This window comes from Pseudorasbora parva, chromosome 2 (genome assembly GCF_024679245.1).
Source record: "Pseudorasbora parva isolate DD20220531a chromosome 2, ASM2467924v1, whole genome shotgun sequence".
Lineage (NCBI taxonomy): Eukaryota > Metazoa > Chordata > Actinopteri > Cypriniformes > Gobionidae > Pseudorasbora > Pseudorasbora parva.
The window spans coordinates 62,891,159-62,905,771 of NC_090173.1; the positions used below are offsets into that span (position 1 = coordinate 62,891,159).

At 48.1% G+C, this 14,613-nt stretch overlaps 20 non-coding genes across 20 annotated transcripts; all 20 read left to right on the top strand.

The window, feature by feature from the left end:
- Positions 1-836: 836 nt before the first annotated feature.
- On the top strand, positions 837-908 carry trnag-ucc (transfer RNA glycine (anticodon UCC)). The gene has a single exon. It is a non-coding gene; the product is annotated as a tRNA-Gly (tRNA).
- A 536-nt stretch (positions 909-1,444) lies between these two features.
- trnag-ucc (transfer RNA glycine (anticodon UCC)) lies at positions 1,445-1,516 on the top strand. Its single transcript has one exon. It is a non-coding gene; the product is annotated as a tRNA-Gly (tRNA).
- A 522-nt stretch (positions 1,517-2,038) lies between these two features.
- Positions 2,039-2,110, top strand: trnag-ucc (transfer RNA glycine (anticodon UCC)). The gene has a single exon. It is a non-coding gene; the product is annotated as a tRNA-Gly (tRNA).
- Positions 2,111-2,646: 536 nt separating this feature from the next.
- Positions 2,647-2,718, top strand: trnag-ucc (transfer RNA glycine (anticodon UCC)). The gene has a single exon. It is a non-coding gene; the product is annotated as a tRNA-Gly (tRNA).
- Positions 2,719-3,246: 528 nt separating this feature from the next.
- On the top strand, positions 3,247-3,318 carry trnag-ucc (transfer RNA glycine (anticodon UCC)). The gene has a single exon. It is a non-coding gene; the product is annotated as a tRNA-Gly (tRNA).
- Positions 3,319-3,954: 636 nt separating this feature from the next.
- Positions 3,955-4,026, top strand: trnag-ucc (transfer RNA glycine (anticodon UCC)). Its single transcript has one exon. It is a non-coding gene; the product is annotated as a tRNA-Gly (tRNA).
- A 1,135-nt stretch (positions 4,027-5,161) lies between these two features.
- trnag-ucc (transfer RNA glycine (anticodon UCC)) lies at positions 5,162-5,233 on the top strand. The gene has a single exon. It is a non-coding gene; the product is annotated as a tRNA-Gly (tRNA).
- Positions 5,234-5,769: 536 nt separating this feature from the next.
- On the top strand, positions 5,770-5,841 carry trnag-ucc (transfer RNA glycine (anticodon UCC)). The gene has a single exon. It is a non-coding gene; the product is annotated as a tRNA-Gly (tRNA).
- Positions 5,842-6,977: 1,136 nt separating this feature from the next.
- trnag-ucc (transfer RNA glycine (anticodon UCC)) lies at positions 6,978-7,049 on the top strand. Its single transcript has one exon. It is a non-coding gene; the product is annotated as a tRNA-Gly (tRNA).
- Positions 7,050-7,576: 527 nt separating this feature from the next.
- trnag-ucc (transfer RNA glycine (anticodon UCC)) lies at positions 7,577-7,648 on the top strand. The gene has a single exon. It is a non-coding gene; the product is annotated as a tRNA-Gly (tRNA).
- Positions 7,649-8,184: 536 nt separating this feature from the next.
- On the top strand, positions 8,185-8,256 carry trnag-ucc (transfer RNA glycine (anticodon UCC)). Its single transcript has one exon. It is a non-coding gene; the product is annotated as a tRNA-Gly (tRNA).
- A 1,126-nt stretch (positions 8,257-9,382) lies between these two features.
- Positions 9,383-9,454, top strand: trnag-ucc (transfer RNA glycine (anticodon UCC)). The gene has a single exon. It is a non-coding gene; the product is annotated as a tRNA-Gly (tRNA).
- Positions 9,455-9,990: 536 nt separating this feature from the next.
- On the top strand, positions 9,991-10,062 carry trnag-ucc (transfer RNA glycine (anticodon UCC)). Its single transcript has one exon. It is a non-coding gene; the product is annotated as a tRNA-Gly (tRNA).
- Positions 10,063-10,590: 528 nt separating this feature from the next.
- On the top strand, positions 10,591-10,662 carry trnag-ucc (transfer RNA glycine (anticodon UCC)). The gene has a single exon. It is a non-coding gene; the product is annotated as a tRNA-Gly (tRNA).
- A 636-nt stretch (positions 10,663-11,298) lies between these two features.
- On the top strand, positions 11,299-11,370 carry trnag-ucc (transfer RNA glycine (anticodon UCC)). Its single transcript has one exon. It is a non-coding gene; the product is annotated as a tRNA-Gly (tRNA).
- A 536-nt stretch (positions 11,371-11,906) lies between these two features.
- Positions 11,907-11,978, top strand: trnag-ucc (transfer RNA glycine (anticodon UCC)). Its single transcript has one exon. It is a non-coding gene; the product is annotated as a tRNA-Gly (tRNA).
- Positions 11,979-12,506: 528 nt separating this feature from the next.
- trnag-ucc (transfer RNA glycine (anticodon UCC)) lies at positions 12,507-12,578 on the top strand. Its single transcript has one exon. It is a non-coding gene; the product is annotated as a tRNA-Gly (tRNA).
- A 536-nt stretch (positions 12,579-13,114) lies between these two features.
- On the top strand, positions 13,115-13,186 carry trnag-ucc (transfer RNA glycine (anticodon UCC)). Its single transcript has one exon. It is a non-coding gene; the product is annotated as a tRNA-Gly (tRNA).
- A 527-nt stretch (positions 13,187-13,713) lies between these two features.
- On the top strand, positions 13,714-13,785 carry trnag-ucc (transfer RNA glycine (anticodon UCC)). Its single transcript has one exon. It is a non-coding gene; the product is annotated as a tRNA-Gly (tRNA).
- A 536-nt stretch (positions 13,786-14,321) lies between these two features.
- On the top strand, positions 14,322-14,393 carry trnag-ucc (transfer RNA glycine (anticodon UCC)). The gene has a single exon. It is a non-coding gene; the product is annotated as a tRNA-Gly (tRNA).
- The last annotated feature ends 220 nt before the right edge of the window (positions 14,394-14,613 follow it).

Below are 14,613 nucleotides of genomic sequence, written 5' to 3' on the forward strand. Positions count from 1 at the left end.
ACAGAACATCTATTATATAAATAAATATGAAGTGTCTGTATAAATTGTGGAATGTCACTGAATTAGAGAGCTTGTTTTTCAATGAAGAGATTGGTAGGTAGAGTCCATAGGTTAATGCATTTTTTTCAGTTGCGAGTCCAAACAGACAGAGTTTCCGTTCCTCTGCACACAGTCGCTGATAATGTGTTGGGAGCATTGACCGCTTAAGGTGGCGTTCAGCAAACAAGCAAAATGCCTGCGTTGGTGATATAGTGGTGAGCATAGCTGCCTTCCAAGCAGTTGACCCCGGTTCGATTCCCGACCAACGCAATTCTTTTGCTCAAAACTGTCGCCCGGGGCCCCTGGCCAGCTCGTTGTGTCACTTGTAAATGGAGCAATAACTTTTGAATGGGTCTTTGGGCAGCAGTAAAGGACTAGACCTCCCCGTCGGGGAATCGAACCCCGGTCTTCCGCGTGACAGGCGGAGATACTGTCCACTATACTAACGAGGAGTTGCAGAAGGCTGGCGTCGCACCCGATCAGCGCAACTGCTGCTCGCTGCAAACATCCTTCCCATTTGCAGGTACGGCCTCATGAGTCATATCGCTTCAAAGAAGCCAACAGAACATCTATTATATAAATAAATATGAAGTGTCTGTATAAATTGTGGAATGTCACTGAATTAGAGAGCTTGTTTTTCAATGAAGAGATTGGTAGGTAGAGTCCATAGGTTAATGTATTTTTTTCAGTTGCGAGTCCAAACAGACAGAGTTTCAGTTCCTCTGCACACAGTCGCTGAAAATGTGTTGGGAGCATTGACCGCCTAAGGTGGCGTTCAGCAAACAAGCAAAATGCCTGCGTTGGTGGTATAGTGGTGAGCATAGCTGCCTTCCAAGCAGTTGACCCGGGTTCGATTCCCGGCCAACGCAATACTTTTGCTCAAAAATGTCTCCCGGGACCCTGGCCAACTCTTTGTGTCACTTGTAGCTGGAGCAATAACTTTTGAAAGGGTCTTTGGGCAGCAGTAAAGAATTAGACCTCCCCGTCGGGGAATCGAACCCCGGTCTTCCGCGTGACAGGCGGAGATACTGTCCACTATACTAACGAGGAGTTGCTGAAGGCTGGCGTCGCACCCGATCAGCGCAACTGCTGCTCGCCGCAAACAGGCTTCCCATTTGCAGGTACGGCCTCATGAGTCATATCGCTTCACAGAAGCAAAGAGAAGCCAACAGAACATGTAATATATAATTAAATATAAAGTGTCTGTATAAATTGAGGAATGTCACTGAATTAGAGAGCTTGTTTTTCAATGAAGAGATTGGTAGGTCAGGTCCATAGGTTAATGCATTTTTTTCAGTTGCTGGTCCAAACAGACAGAGTTTCAGTTCTTCTGCACACAGTCACTGATAATGTGTTGAGAGCATTGACCGCGTAAGGTGGCGTTCAGCAAACAAGCAAAACGCCTGCGTTGGTGGTATAGTGGTGAGCATAGCTGCCTTCCAAGCAGTTGACCCGGGTTCGATTCCCGGCCAACGCAATTCTTTTGCTCAAAAATGTCGCCCGGGGCCCCTGGCCAGCTCTTTGTGTCACTTGTAAATGGAGCAATAACTTTTGAATGGGTCTTTGGGCAGCAGTAAAGGACTAGACCTCCCCGTCGGGGAACCCCGGTCTTCCGCGTGACAGGCGGAGATACTGTCCACTATACTAACGAGGAGTTGCAGAAGGCTGGCGTCGCACCCGATCAGCGCAACTGCTGCTCACCGCAAACATCCTTCCCATTTGCAGGTACGGCCTCATGAGTCATATCGCTTCACAGAAGCCAACAGAACATCTATTATATAAATAAATATGAAGTGTCTGTATAAATTGTGGAATGTCACTGAATTAGAGAGCTTGTTTTTCAATGAAGAGATTGGTAGGTAGAGTCCATAGGTTAATGCATTTTTTTCAGTTGCGAGTCCAAACAGACAGAGTTTCAGTTCCTCTGCACACAGTCGCTGAAAATGTGTTGGGAGCATTGACCGCCTAAGGTGGCGTTCAGCAAACAAGCAAAATGCCTGCGTTGGTGGTATAGTGGTGAGCATAGCTGCCTTCCAAGCAGTTGACCCGGGTTCGATTCCCGGCCAACGCAATACTTTTGCTCAAAAATGTCTCCCGGGACCCTGGCCAACTCTTTGTGTCACTTGTAGCTGGAGCAATAACTTTTGAATGGGTCTTTGGGCAGCAGTAAAGAATTAGACCTCCCCGTCGGGGAATCGAACCCCGGTCTTCCGCGTGACAGGCGGAGATACTGTCCACTATACTAACGAGGAGTTGCGGAAGGCTGGCGTCGCACCCAATCAGCGCAACTGCTGCTCGCCGCAAACAGGCTTCCCATTTGCAGGTACGGCCTCATGAGTCATATCGCTTCACAGAAGCAAAGAGAAGCCAACAGAACATGTAAAATATAATTAAATATAAAGTGTCTGTATAAATTGAGGAATGTCACTGAATTAGAGAGCTTGTTTTTCAATGAAGAGATTGGTAGGTCAGGTCCATAGGTTAATGCATTTTTTTCAGTTGCTGGTCCAAACAGACAGAGTTTCAGTTCCTCTGCACACAGTCACTGATAATGTGTTGGGAGCATTGACCGCGTAAGGTGGCGTTCAGCAAACAAGCAAAATGCCTGCGTTGGTGGTATAGTGGTGAGCATAGCTGCCTTCCAAGCAGTTGACCCGGGTTCGATTCCCGGCCAACGCAATTCTTTTGCTCAAAACTGTCCCCCGGGGCCCCTGGCCAGCTCTTTGTGTCACTTGTAAATGAAGCAATAACTTTTGAATGGGTCTTTGGGCAGCAGTAAAGGACTAGACCTCCCCGTCGGGGGAATCGAACCCCGGTCTTACGCGTGACAGGCGGAGATACTGTCCACTATACTAACGAGGAGTTGCAGAATGCTGGCGTCGCACCCGATCAGCGCAACTGCTGCTCGCCGCAAACATCCTTCCCATTTGCAGGTACGGCCTCATGAGTCATATCGCTTCAAAGAAGCCAACAGAACATCTATTATATAAATAAATATGAAGTGTCTGTATAAATTGTGGAATGTCACTGAATTAGAGAGCTTGTTTTTCAATGAAGAGATTGGTAGGTAGAGTCCATAGGTTAATGCATTTTTTTCAGTTGCGAGTCCAAACAGACAGAGTTTCAGTTCCTCTGCACACAGTCGCTGAAAATGTGTTGGGAGCATTGACCGCCTAAGGTGGCGTTCAGCAAACAAGCAAAATGCCTGCGTTGGTGGTATAGTGGTGAGCATAGCTGCCTTCCAAGCAGTTGACCCGGGTTCGATTCCCGGCCAACGCAATACTTTTGCTCAAAAATGCAAACAAGCAAAATGCCTGCGTTGGTGGTATAGTGGTGAGCATAGCTGCCTTCCAAGCAGTTGACCCCGGTTCGATTCCCGACCAACGCAATTCTTTTGCTCAAAACTGTCGCCCGGGGCCCCTGGCCAGCTCGTTGTGTCACTTGTAAATGGAGCAATAACTTTTGAATGGGTCTTTGGGCAGCAGTAAAGGACTAGACCTCCCCGTCGGGGAATCGAACCCCGGTCTTCCGCGTGACAGGCGGAGATACTGTCCACTATACTAACGAGGAGTTGCAGAAGGCTGGCGTCGCACCCGATCAGCGCAACTGCTGCTCGCTGCAAACATCCTTCCCATTTGCAGGTACGGCCTCATGAGTCATATCGCTTCAAAGAAGCCAACAGAACATCTATTATATAAATAAATATGAAGTGTCTGTATAAATTGTGGAATGTCACTGAATTAGAGAGCTTGTTTTTCAATGAAGAGATTGGTAGGTAGAGTCCATAGGTTAATGCATTTTTTTCAGTTGCGAGTCCAAACAGACAGAGTTTCAGTTCCTCTGCACACAGTCGCTGAAAATGTGTTGGGAGCATTGACCGCCTAAGGTGGCGTTCAGCAAACAAGCAAAATGCCTGCGTTGGTGGTATAGTGGTGAGCATAGCTGCCTTCCAAGCAGTTGACCCGGGTTCGATTCCCGGCCAACGCAATACTTTTGCTCAAAAATGTCTCCCGGGACCCTGGCCAACTCTTTGTGTCACTTGTAGCTGGAGCAATAACTTTTGAATGGGTCTTTGGGCAGCAGTAAAGAATTAGACCTCCCCGTCGGGGAATCGAACCCCGGTCTTCCGCGTGACAGGCGGAGATACTGTCCACTATACTAACGAGGAGTTGCGGAAGGCTGGCGTCGCACCCAATCAGCGCAACTGCTGCTCGCCGCAAACAGGCTTCCCATTTGCAGGTACGGCCTCATGAGTCATATCGCTTCACAGAAGCAAAGAGAAGCCAACAGAACATGTAAAATATAATTAAATATAAAGTGTCTGTATAAATTGAGGAATGTCACTGAATTAGAGAGCTTGTTTTTCAATGAAGAGATTGGTAGGTAGAGTCCATAGGTTAATGCATTTTTTTCAGTTGCGAGTCCAAACAGACAGAGTTTCAGTTCCTCTGCACACAGTCGCTGATAATGTGTTGGGAGCATTGACCGCTTAAGGTGGCGTTCAGCAAACAAGCAAAATGCCTGCGTTGGTGGTATAGTGGTGAGCATAGCTGCCTTCCAAGCAGTTGACCCCGGTTCGATTCCCGACCAACGCAATTCTTTTGCTCAAAACTGTCGCCCGGGGCCCCTGGCCAGCTCGTTGTGTCACTTGTAAATGGAGCAATAACTTTTGAATGGGTCTTTGGGCAGCAGTAAAGGACTAGACCTCCCCGTCGGGGAATCGAACCCCGGTCTTCCGCGTGACAGGCGGAGATACTGTCCACTATACTAACGAGGAGTTGCAGAAGGCTGGCGTCGCACCCGATCAGCGCAACTGCTGCTCGCTGCAAACATCCTTCCCATTTGCAGGTACGGCCTCATGAGTCATATCGCTTCAAAGAAGCCAACAGAACATCTATTATATAAATAAATATGAAGTGTCTGTATAAATTGTGGAATGTCACTGAATTAGAGAGCTTGTTTTTCAATGAAGAGATTGGTAGGTAGAGTCCATAGGTTAATGCATTTTTTTCAGTTGCGAGTCCAAACAGACAGAGTTTCAGTTCCTCTGCACACAGTCGCTGAAAATGTGTTGGGAGCATTGACCGCCTAAGGTGGCGTTCAGCAAACAAGCAAAATGCCTGCGTTGGTGGTATAGTGGTGAGCATAGCTGCCTTCCAAGCAGTTGACCCGGGTTCGATTCCCGGCCAACGCAATACTTTTGCTCAAAAATGTCTCCCGGGACCCTGGCCAACTCTTTGTGTCACTTGTAGCTGGAGCAATAACTTTTGAATGGGTCTTTGGGCAGCAGTAAAGAATTAGACCTCCCCGTCGGGGAATCGAACCCCGGTCTTCCGCGTGACAGGCGGAGATACTGTCCACTATACTAACGAGGAGTTGCGGAAGGCTGGCGTCGCACCCGATCAGCGCAACTGCTGCTCGCCGCAAACAGCCTTCCCATTTGCAGGTACGGCCTCATGAGTCATATCGCTTCACAGAAGCAAAGAGAAGCCAACAGAACATGTAAAATATAATTAAATATAAAGTGTCTGTATAAATTGAGGAATGTCACTGAATTAGAGAGCTTGTTTTTCAATGAAGAGATTGGTAGGTCAGGTCCATAGGTTAATGCATTTTTTTCAGTTGCTGGTCCAAACAGACAGAGTTTCAGTTCCTCTGCACACAGTCACTGATAATGTGTTGGGAGCATTGACCGCGTAAGGTGGCGTTCAGCAAACAAGCAAAATGCCTGCGTTGGTGGTATAGTGGTGAGCATAGCTGCCTTCCAAGCAGTTGACCCGGGTTCGATTCCCGGCCAACGCAATTCTTTTGCTCAAAACTGTCGCCCGGGGCCCCTGGCCAGCTCTTTGTGTCACTTGTAAATGAAGCAATAACTTTTGAATGGGTCTTTGGGCAGCAGTAAAGGACTAGACCTCCCCGTCGGGGGAATCGAACCCCGGTCTTACGCGTGACAGGCGGAGATACTGTCCACTATACTAACGAGGAGTTGCAGAATGCTGGCGTCGCACCCGATCAGCGCAACTGCTGCTCGCCGCAAACATCCTTCCCATTTGCAGGTACGGCCTCATGAGTCATATCGCTTCAAAGAAGCCAACAGAACATCTATTATATAAATAAATATGAAGTGTCTGTATAAATTGTGGAATGTCACTGAATTAGAGAGCTTGTTTTTCAATGAAGAGATTGGTAGGTAGAGTCCATAGGTTAATGCATTTTTTTCAGTTGCGAGTCCAAACAGACAGAGTTTCAGTTCCTCTGCACACAGTCGCTGAAAATGTGTTGGGAGCATTGACCGCCTAAGGTGGCGTTCAGCAAACAAGCAAAATGCCTGCGTTGGTGGTATAGTGGTGAGCATAGCTGCCTTCCAAGCAGTTGACCCGGGTTCGATTTCCGGCCAACGCAATACTTTTGCTCAAAAATGTCTCCCGGGACCCTGGCCAACTCTTTGTGTCACTTGTAGCTGGAGCAATAACTTTTGAAAGGGTCTTTGGGCAGCAGTAAAGAATTAGACCTCCCCGTCGGGGAATCGAACCCCGGTCTTCCGCGTGACAGGCGGAGATACTGTCCACTATACTAACGAGGAGTTGCGGAAGGCTGGCGTCGCACCCGATCAGCGCAACTGCTGCTCGCCGCAAACAGGCTTCCCATTTGCAGGTACGGCTTCATGAGTCATATCGCTTCACAGAAGCAAAGAGAAGCCAACAGAACATGTAATATATAATTAAATATAAAGTGTCTGTATAAATTGAGGAATGTCACTGAATTAGAGAGCTTGTTTTTCAATGAAGAGATTGGTAGGTCAGGTCCATAGGTTAATGCATTTTTTTCAGTTGCTGGTCCAAACAGACAGAGTTTCAGTTCTTCTGCACACAGTCACTGATAATGTGTTGGGAGCATTGACCGCGTAAGGTGGCGTTCAGCAAACAAGCAAAACGCCTGCGTTGGTGGTATAGTGGTGAGCATAGCTGCCTTCCAAGCAGTTGACCCGGGTTCGATTCCCGGCCAACGCAATTCTTTTGCTCAAAACTGTCGCCCGGGGCCCCTGGCCAGCTCTTTGTGTCACTTGTAAATGGAGCAATAACTTTTGAATGGGTCTTTGGGCAGCAGTAAAGGACTAGACCTCCCCGTCGGGGAATCGAACCCCGGTCTTCCGCGTGACAGGCGGAGATACTGTCCACTATACTAACGAGGAGTTGCGGAAGGCTGGCGTCGCACCCGATCAGCGCAACTGCTGCTCACCGCAAACATCCTTCCCATTTGCAGGTACGGCCTCATGAGTCATATCGCTTCAAAGAAGCCAACAGAACATCTATTATATAAATAAATATGAAGTGTCTGTATAAATTGTGGAATGTCACTGAATTAGAGAGCTTGTTTTTCAATGAAGAGATTGGTAGGTAGAGTCCATAGGTTAATGTATTTTTTTCAGTTGCGAGTCCAAACAGACAGAGTTTCAGTTCCTCTGCACACAGTCGCTGAAAATGTGTTGGGAGCATTGACCGCCTAAGGTGGCGTTCAGCAAACAAGCAAAATGCCTGCGTTGGTGGTATAGTGGTGAGCATAGCTGCCTTCCAAGCAGTTGACCCGGGTTCGATTCCCGGCCAACGCAATACTTTTGCTCAAAAATGTCTCCCGGGACCCTGGCCAACTCTTTGTGTCACTTGTAGCTGGAGCAATAACTTTTGAAAGGGTCTTTGGGCAGCAGTAAAGAATTAGACCTCCCCGTCGGGGAATCGAACCCCGGTCTTCCGCGTGACAGGCGGAGATACTGTCCACTATACTAACGAGGAGTTGCTGAAGGCTGGCGTCGCACCCGATCAGCGCAACTGCTGCTCGCCGCAAACAGGCTTCCCATTTGCAGGTACGGCTTCATGAGTCATATCGCTTCACAGAAGCAAAGAGAAGCCAACAGAACATGTAATATATAATTAAATATAAAGTGTCTGTATAAATTGAGGAATGTCACTGAATTAGAGAGCTTGTTTTTCAATGAAGAGATTGGTAGGTCAGGTCCATAGGTTAATGCATTTTTTTCAGTTGCTGGTCCAAACAGACAGAGTTTCAGTTCTTCTGCACACAGTCACTGATAATGTGTTGGGAGCATTGACCGCGTAAGGTGGCGTTCAGCAAACAAGCAAAACGCCTGCGTTGGTGGTATAGTGGTGAGCATAGCTGCCTTCCAAGCAGTTGACCCGGGTTCGATTCCCGGCCAACGCAATTCTTTTGCTCAAAACTGTCGCTCGGGGCCCCTGGCCAGCTCTTTGTGTCACTTGTAAATGGAGCAATAACTTTTGAATGGGTCTTTGGGCAGCAGTAAAGGACTAGACCTCCCCGTCGGGGAATCGAACCCCGGTCTTGCGCGTGACAGGCGGAGATACTGTCCACTATACTAACGAGGAGTTGCGGAAGGCTGGCGTCGCACCCGATCAGCGCAACTGCTGCTCGCCGCAAACAGCCTTCCCATTTGCAGGTACGGCCTCATGAGTCATATCGCTTCACAGAAGCCAACAGAACATCTATTATATAAATAAATATGAAGTGTCTGTATAAATTGTGGAATGTCACTGAATTAGAGAGCTTGTTTTTCAATGAAGAGATTGGTAGGTAGAGTCCATAGGTTAATGCATTTTTTTCAGTTGCGAGTCCAAACAGACAGAGTTTCAGTTCCTCTGCACACAGTCGCTGATAATGTGTTGGGAGCATTGACCGCTTAAGGTGGCGTTCAGCAAACAAGCAAAATGCCTGCGTTGGTGGTATAGTGGTGAGCATAGCTGCCTTCCAAGCAGTTGACCCCGGTTCGATTCCCGACCAACGCAATTCTTTTGCTCAAAACTGTCGCCCGGGGCCCCTGGCCAGCTCGTTGTGTCACTTGTAAATGGAGCAATAACTTTTGAATGGGTCTTTGGGCAGCAGTAAAGGACTAGACCTCCCCGTCGGGGAATCGAACCCCGGTCTTCCGCGTGACAGGCGGAGATACTGTCCACTATACTAACGAGGAGTTGCAGAAGGCTGGCGTCGCACCCGATCAGCGCAACTGCTGCTCGCTGCAAACATCCTTCCCATTTGCAGGTACGGCCTCATGAGTCATATCGCTTCAAAGAAGCCAACAGAACATCTATTATATAAATAAATATGAAGTGTCTGTATAAATTGTGGAATGTCACTGAATTAGAGAGCTTGTTTTTCAATGAAGAGATTGGTAGGTAGAGTCCATAGGTTAATGCATTTTTTTCAGTTGCGAGTCCAAACAGACAGAGTTTCAGTTCCTCTGCACACAGTCGCTGAAAATGTGTTGGGAGCATTGACCGCCTAAGGTGGCGTTCAGCAAACGAGCAAAATGCCTGCGTTGGTGGTATAGTGGTGAGCATAGCTGCCTTCCAAGCAGTTGACCCGGGTTCGATTCCCGGCCAACGCAATACTTTTGCTCAAAAATGTCTCCCGGGACCCTGGCCAACTCTTTGTGTCACTTGTAGCTGGAGCAATAACTTTTGAATGGGTCTTTGGGCAGCAGTAAAGAATTAGACCTCCCCGTCGGGGAATCGAACCCCGGTCTTCCGCGTGACAGGCGGAGATACTGTCCACTATACTAACGAGGAGTTGCGGAAGGCTGGCGTCGCACCCAATCAGCGCAACTGCTGCTCGCCGCAAACAGGCTTCCCATTTGCAGGTACGGCCTCATGAGTCATATCGCTTCACAGAAGCAAAGAGAAGCCAACAGAACATGTAAAATATAATTAAATATAAAGTGTCTGTATAAATTGAGGAATGTCACTGAATTAGAGAGCTTGTTTTTCAATGAAGAGATTGGTAGGTCAGGTCCATAGGTTAATGCATTTTTTTCAGTTGCTGGTCCAAACAGACAGAGTTTCAGTTCCTCTGCACACAGTCACTGATAATGTGTTGGGAGCATTGACCGCGTAAGGTGGCGTTCAGCAAACAAGCAAAATGCCTGCGTTGGTGGTATAGTGGTGAGCATAGCTGCCTTCCAAGCAGTTGACCCGGGTTCGATTCCCGGCCAACGCAATTCTTTTGCTCAAAACTGTCGCCCGGGGCCCCTGGCCAGCTCTTTGTGTCACTTGTAAATGAAGCAATAACTTTTGAATGGGTCTTTGGGCAGCAGTAAAGGACTAGACCTCCCCGTCGGGGGAATCGAACCCCGGTCTTACGCGTGACAGGCGGAGATACTGTCCACTATACTAACGAGGAGTTGCAGAATGCTGGCGTCGCACCCGATCAGCGCAACTGCTGCTCGCCGCAAACATCCTTCCCATTTGCAGGTACGGCCTCATGAGTCATATCGCTTCAAAGAAGCCAACAGAACATCTATTATATAAATAAATATGAAGTGTCTGTATAAATTGTGGAATGTCACTGAATTAGAGAGCTTGTTTTTCAATGAAGAGATTGGTAGGTAGAGTCCATAGGTTAATGCATTTTTTTCAGTTGCGAGTCCAAACAGACAGAGTTTCAGTTCCTCTGCACACAGTCGCTGAAAATGTGTTGGGAGCATTGACCGCCTAAGGTGGCGTTCAGCAAACAAGCAAAATGCCTGCGTTGGTGGTATAGTGGTGAGCATAGCTGCCTTCCAAGCAGTTGACCCGGGTTCGATTCCCGGCCAACGCAATACTTTTGCTCAAAAATGCAAACAAGCAAAATGCCTGCGTTGGTGGTATAGTGGTGAGCATAGCTGCCTTCCAAGCAGTTGACCCCGGTTCGATTCCCGACCAACGCAATTCTTTTGCTCAAAACTGTCGCCCGGGGCCCCTGGCCAGCTCGTTGTGTCACTTGTAAATGGAGCAATAACTTTTGAATGGGTCTTTGGGCAGCAGTAAAGGACTAGACCTCCCCGTCGGGGAATCGAACCCCGGTCTTCCGCGTGACAGGCGGAGATACTGTCCACTATACTAACGAGGAGTTGCAGAAGGCTGGCGTCGCACCCGATCAGCGCAACTGCTGCTCGCTGCAAACATCCTTCCCATTTGCAGGTACGGCCTCATGAGTCATATCGCTTCAAAGAAGCCAACAGAACATCTATTATATAAATAAATATGAAGTGTCTGTATAAATTGTGGAATGTCACTGAATTAGAGAGCTTGTTTTTCAATGAAGAGATTGGTAGGTAGAGTCCATAGGTTAATGCATTTTTTTCAGTTGCGAGTCCAAACAGACAGAGTTTCAGTTCCTCTGCACACAGTCGCTGAAAATGTGTTGGGAGCATTGACCGCCTAAGGTGGCGTTCAGCAAACGAGCAAAATGCCTGCGTTGGTGGTATAGTGGTGAGCATAGCTGCCTTCCAAGCAGTTGACCCGGGTTCGATTCCCGGCCAACGCAATACTTTTGCTCAAAAATGTCTCCCGGGACCCTGGCCAACTCTTTGTGTCACTTGTAGCTGGAGCAATAACTTTTGAATGGGTCTTTGGGCAGCAGTAAAGAATTAGACCTCCCCGTCAGGGAATCGAACCCCGGTCTTCCGCGTGACAGGCGGAGATACTGTCCACTATACTAACGAGGAGTTGCGGAAGGCTGGCGTCGCACCCAATCAGCGCAACTGCTGCTCGCCGCAAACAGGCTTCCCATTTGCAGGTACGGCCTCATGAGTCATATCGCTTCACAGAAGCAAAGAGAAGCCAACAGAACATGTAAAATATAATTAAATATAAAGTGTCTGTATAAATTGAGGAATGTCACTGAATTAGAGAGCTTGTTTTTCAATGAAGAGATTGGTAGGTCAGGTCCATAGGTTAATGCATTTTTTTCAGTTGCTGGTCCAAACAGACAGAGTTTCAGTTCCTCTGCACACAGTCACTGATAATGTGTTGGGAGCATTGACCGCGTAAGGTGGCGTTCAGCAAACAAGCAAAATGCCTGCGTTGGTGGTATAGTGGTGAGCATAGCTGCCTTCCAAGCAGTTGACCCGGGTTCGATTCCCGGCCAACGCAATTCTTTTGCTCAGAACTGTCGCCCGGGGCCCCTGGCCAGCTCTTTGTGTCACTTGTAAATGAAGCAATAACTTTTGAATGGGTCTTTGGGCAGCAGTAAAGGACTAGACCTCCCCGTCGGGGGAATCGAACCCCGGTCTTACGCGTGACAGGCGGAGATACTGTCCACTATACTAACGAGGAGTTGCAGAATGCTGGCGTCGCACCCGATCAGCGCAACTGCTGCTCGCCGCAAACATCCTTCCCATTTGCAGGTACGGCCTCATGAGTCATATCGCTTCAAAGAAGCCAACAGAACATCTATTATATAAATAAATATGAAGTGTCTGTATAAATTGTGGAATGTCACTGAATTAGAGAGCTTGTTTTTCAATGAAGAGATTGGTAGGTAGAGTCCATAGGTTAATGCATTTTTTTCAGTTGCGAGTCCAAACAGACAGAGTTTCAGTTCCTCTGCACACAGTCGCTGAAAATGTGTTGGGAGCATTGACCGCCTAAGGTGGCGTTCAGCAAACAAGCAAAATGCCTGCGTTGGTGGTATAGTGGTGAGCATAGCTGCCTTCCAAGCAGTTGACCCGGGTTCGATTCCCGGCCAACGCAATACTTTTGCTCAAAAATGTCTCCCGGGACCCTGGCCAACTCTTTGTGTCACTTGTAGCTGGAGCAATAACTTTTGAATGGGTCTTTGGGCAGCAGTAAAGAATTAGACCTCCCCGTCGGGGAATCGAACCCCGGTCTTCCGCGTGACAGGCGGAGATACTGTCCACTATACTAACGAGGAGTTGCGGAAGGCTGGCGTCGCACCCGATCAGCGCAACTGCTGCTCGCCGCAAACAGGCTTCCCATTTGCAGGTACGGCCTCATGAGTCATATCGCTTCACAGAAGCAAAGAGAAGCCAACAGAACATGTAATATATAATTAAATATAAAGTGTCTGTATAAATTGAGGAATGTCACTGAATTAGAGAGCTTGTTTTTCAATGAAGAGATTGGTAGGTCAGGTCCATAGGTTAATGCATTTTTTTCAGTTGCTGGTCCAAACAGACAGAGTTTCAGTTCCTCTGCACACAGTCACTGATAATGTGTTGGGAGCATTGACCGCGTAAGGTGGCGTTCAGCAAACAAGCAAAATGCCTGCGTTGGTGGTATAGTGGTGAGCATAGCTGCCTTCCAAGCAGTTGACCCGGGTTCGATTCCCGGCCAACGCAATTCTTTTGCTCAAAACTGTCGCCCGGGGCCCCTGGCCAGCTCGTTGAGTCACTTGTAAATGGAGCAATAACTTTTGAATGGGTCTTTGGGCAGCAGTAAAGGACTAGACCTCCCCGTCGGGGAATCGAACCCCGGTCTTCCGCGTGACAGGCGGAGATACTGTCCACTATACTAACGAGGAGTTGCAGAAGGCTGGCGTCGCACCCGATCAGCGCAACTGCTGCTCGCTGCAAACATCCTTCCCATTTGCAGGTACGGCCTCATGAGTCATATCGCTTCAAAGAAGCCAACAGAACATCTATTATATAAATAAATATGAAGTGTCTGTATAAATTGTGGAATGTCACTGAATTAGAGAGCTTGTTTTTCAATGAAGAGATTGGTAGGTAGAGTCCATAGGTTAATGCATTTTTTTCAGTTGCGAGTCCAAACAGACAGAGTTTCAGTTCCTCTGCACACAGTCGCTGAAAATGTGTTGGGAGCATTGACCGCCTAAGGTGGCGTTCAGCAAACAAGCAAAATGCCTGCGTTGGTGGTATAGTGGTGAGCATAGCTGCCTTCCAAGCAGTTGACCCGGGTTCGATTCCCGGCCAACGCAATACTTTTGCTCAAAAATGTCTCCCGGGACCCTGGCCAACTCTTTGTGTCACTTGTAGCTGGAGCAATAACTTTTGAATGGGTCTTTGGGCAGCAGTAAAGAATTAGACCTCCCCGTCGGGGAATCGAACCCCGGTCTTCCGCGTGACAGGCGGAGATACTGTCCACTATACTAACGAGGAGTTGCGGAAGGCTGGCGTCGCACCCGATCAGCGCAACTGCTGCTCGCCGCAAACAGGCTTCCCATTTGCAGGTACGGCCTCATGAGTCATATCGCTTCACAGAAGCAAAGAGAAGCCAACAGAACATGTAATATATAATTAAATATAAAGTGTCTGTATAAATTGAGGAATGTCACTGAATTAGAGAGCTTGTTTTTCAATGAAGAGATTGGTAGGTCAGGTCCATAGGTTAATGCATTTTTTTCAGTTGCTGGTCCAAACAGACAGAGTTTCAGTTCCTCTGCACACAGTCACTGATAATGTGTTGGGAGCATTGACCGCGTAAGGTGGCGTTCAGCAAACAAGCAAAATGCCTGCGTTGGTGGTATAGTGGTGAGCATAGCTGCCTTCCAAGCAGTTGACCCGGGTTCGATTCCCGGCCAACGCAATTCTTTTGCTCAAAACTGTCGCCCGGGGCCCCTGGCCAGCTCTTTGTGTCACTTGTAAATGAAGCAATAACTTTTGAATGGGTCTTTGGGCAGCAGTAAAGGACTAGACCTCCCCGTCGGGGGAATCGAACCCCGGTCTTACGCGTGACAGGCGGAGATACTGTCCACTATACTAACGAGGAGTTGCAGAATGCTGGCGTCGCACCCGATCAGCGCAAC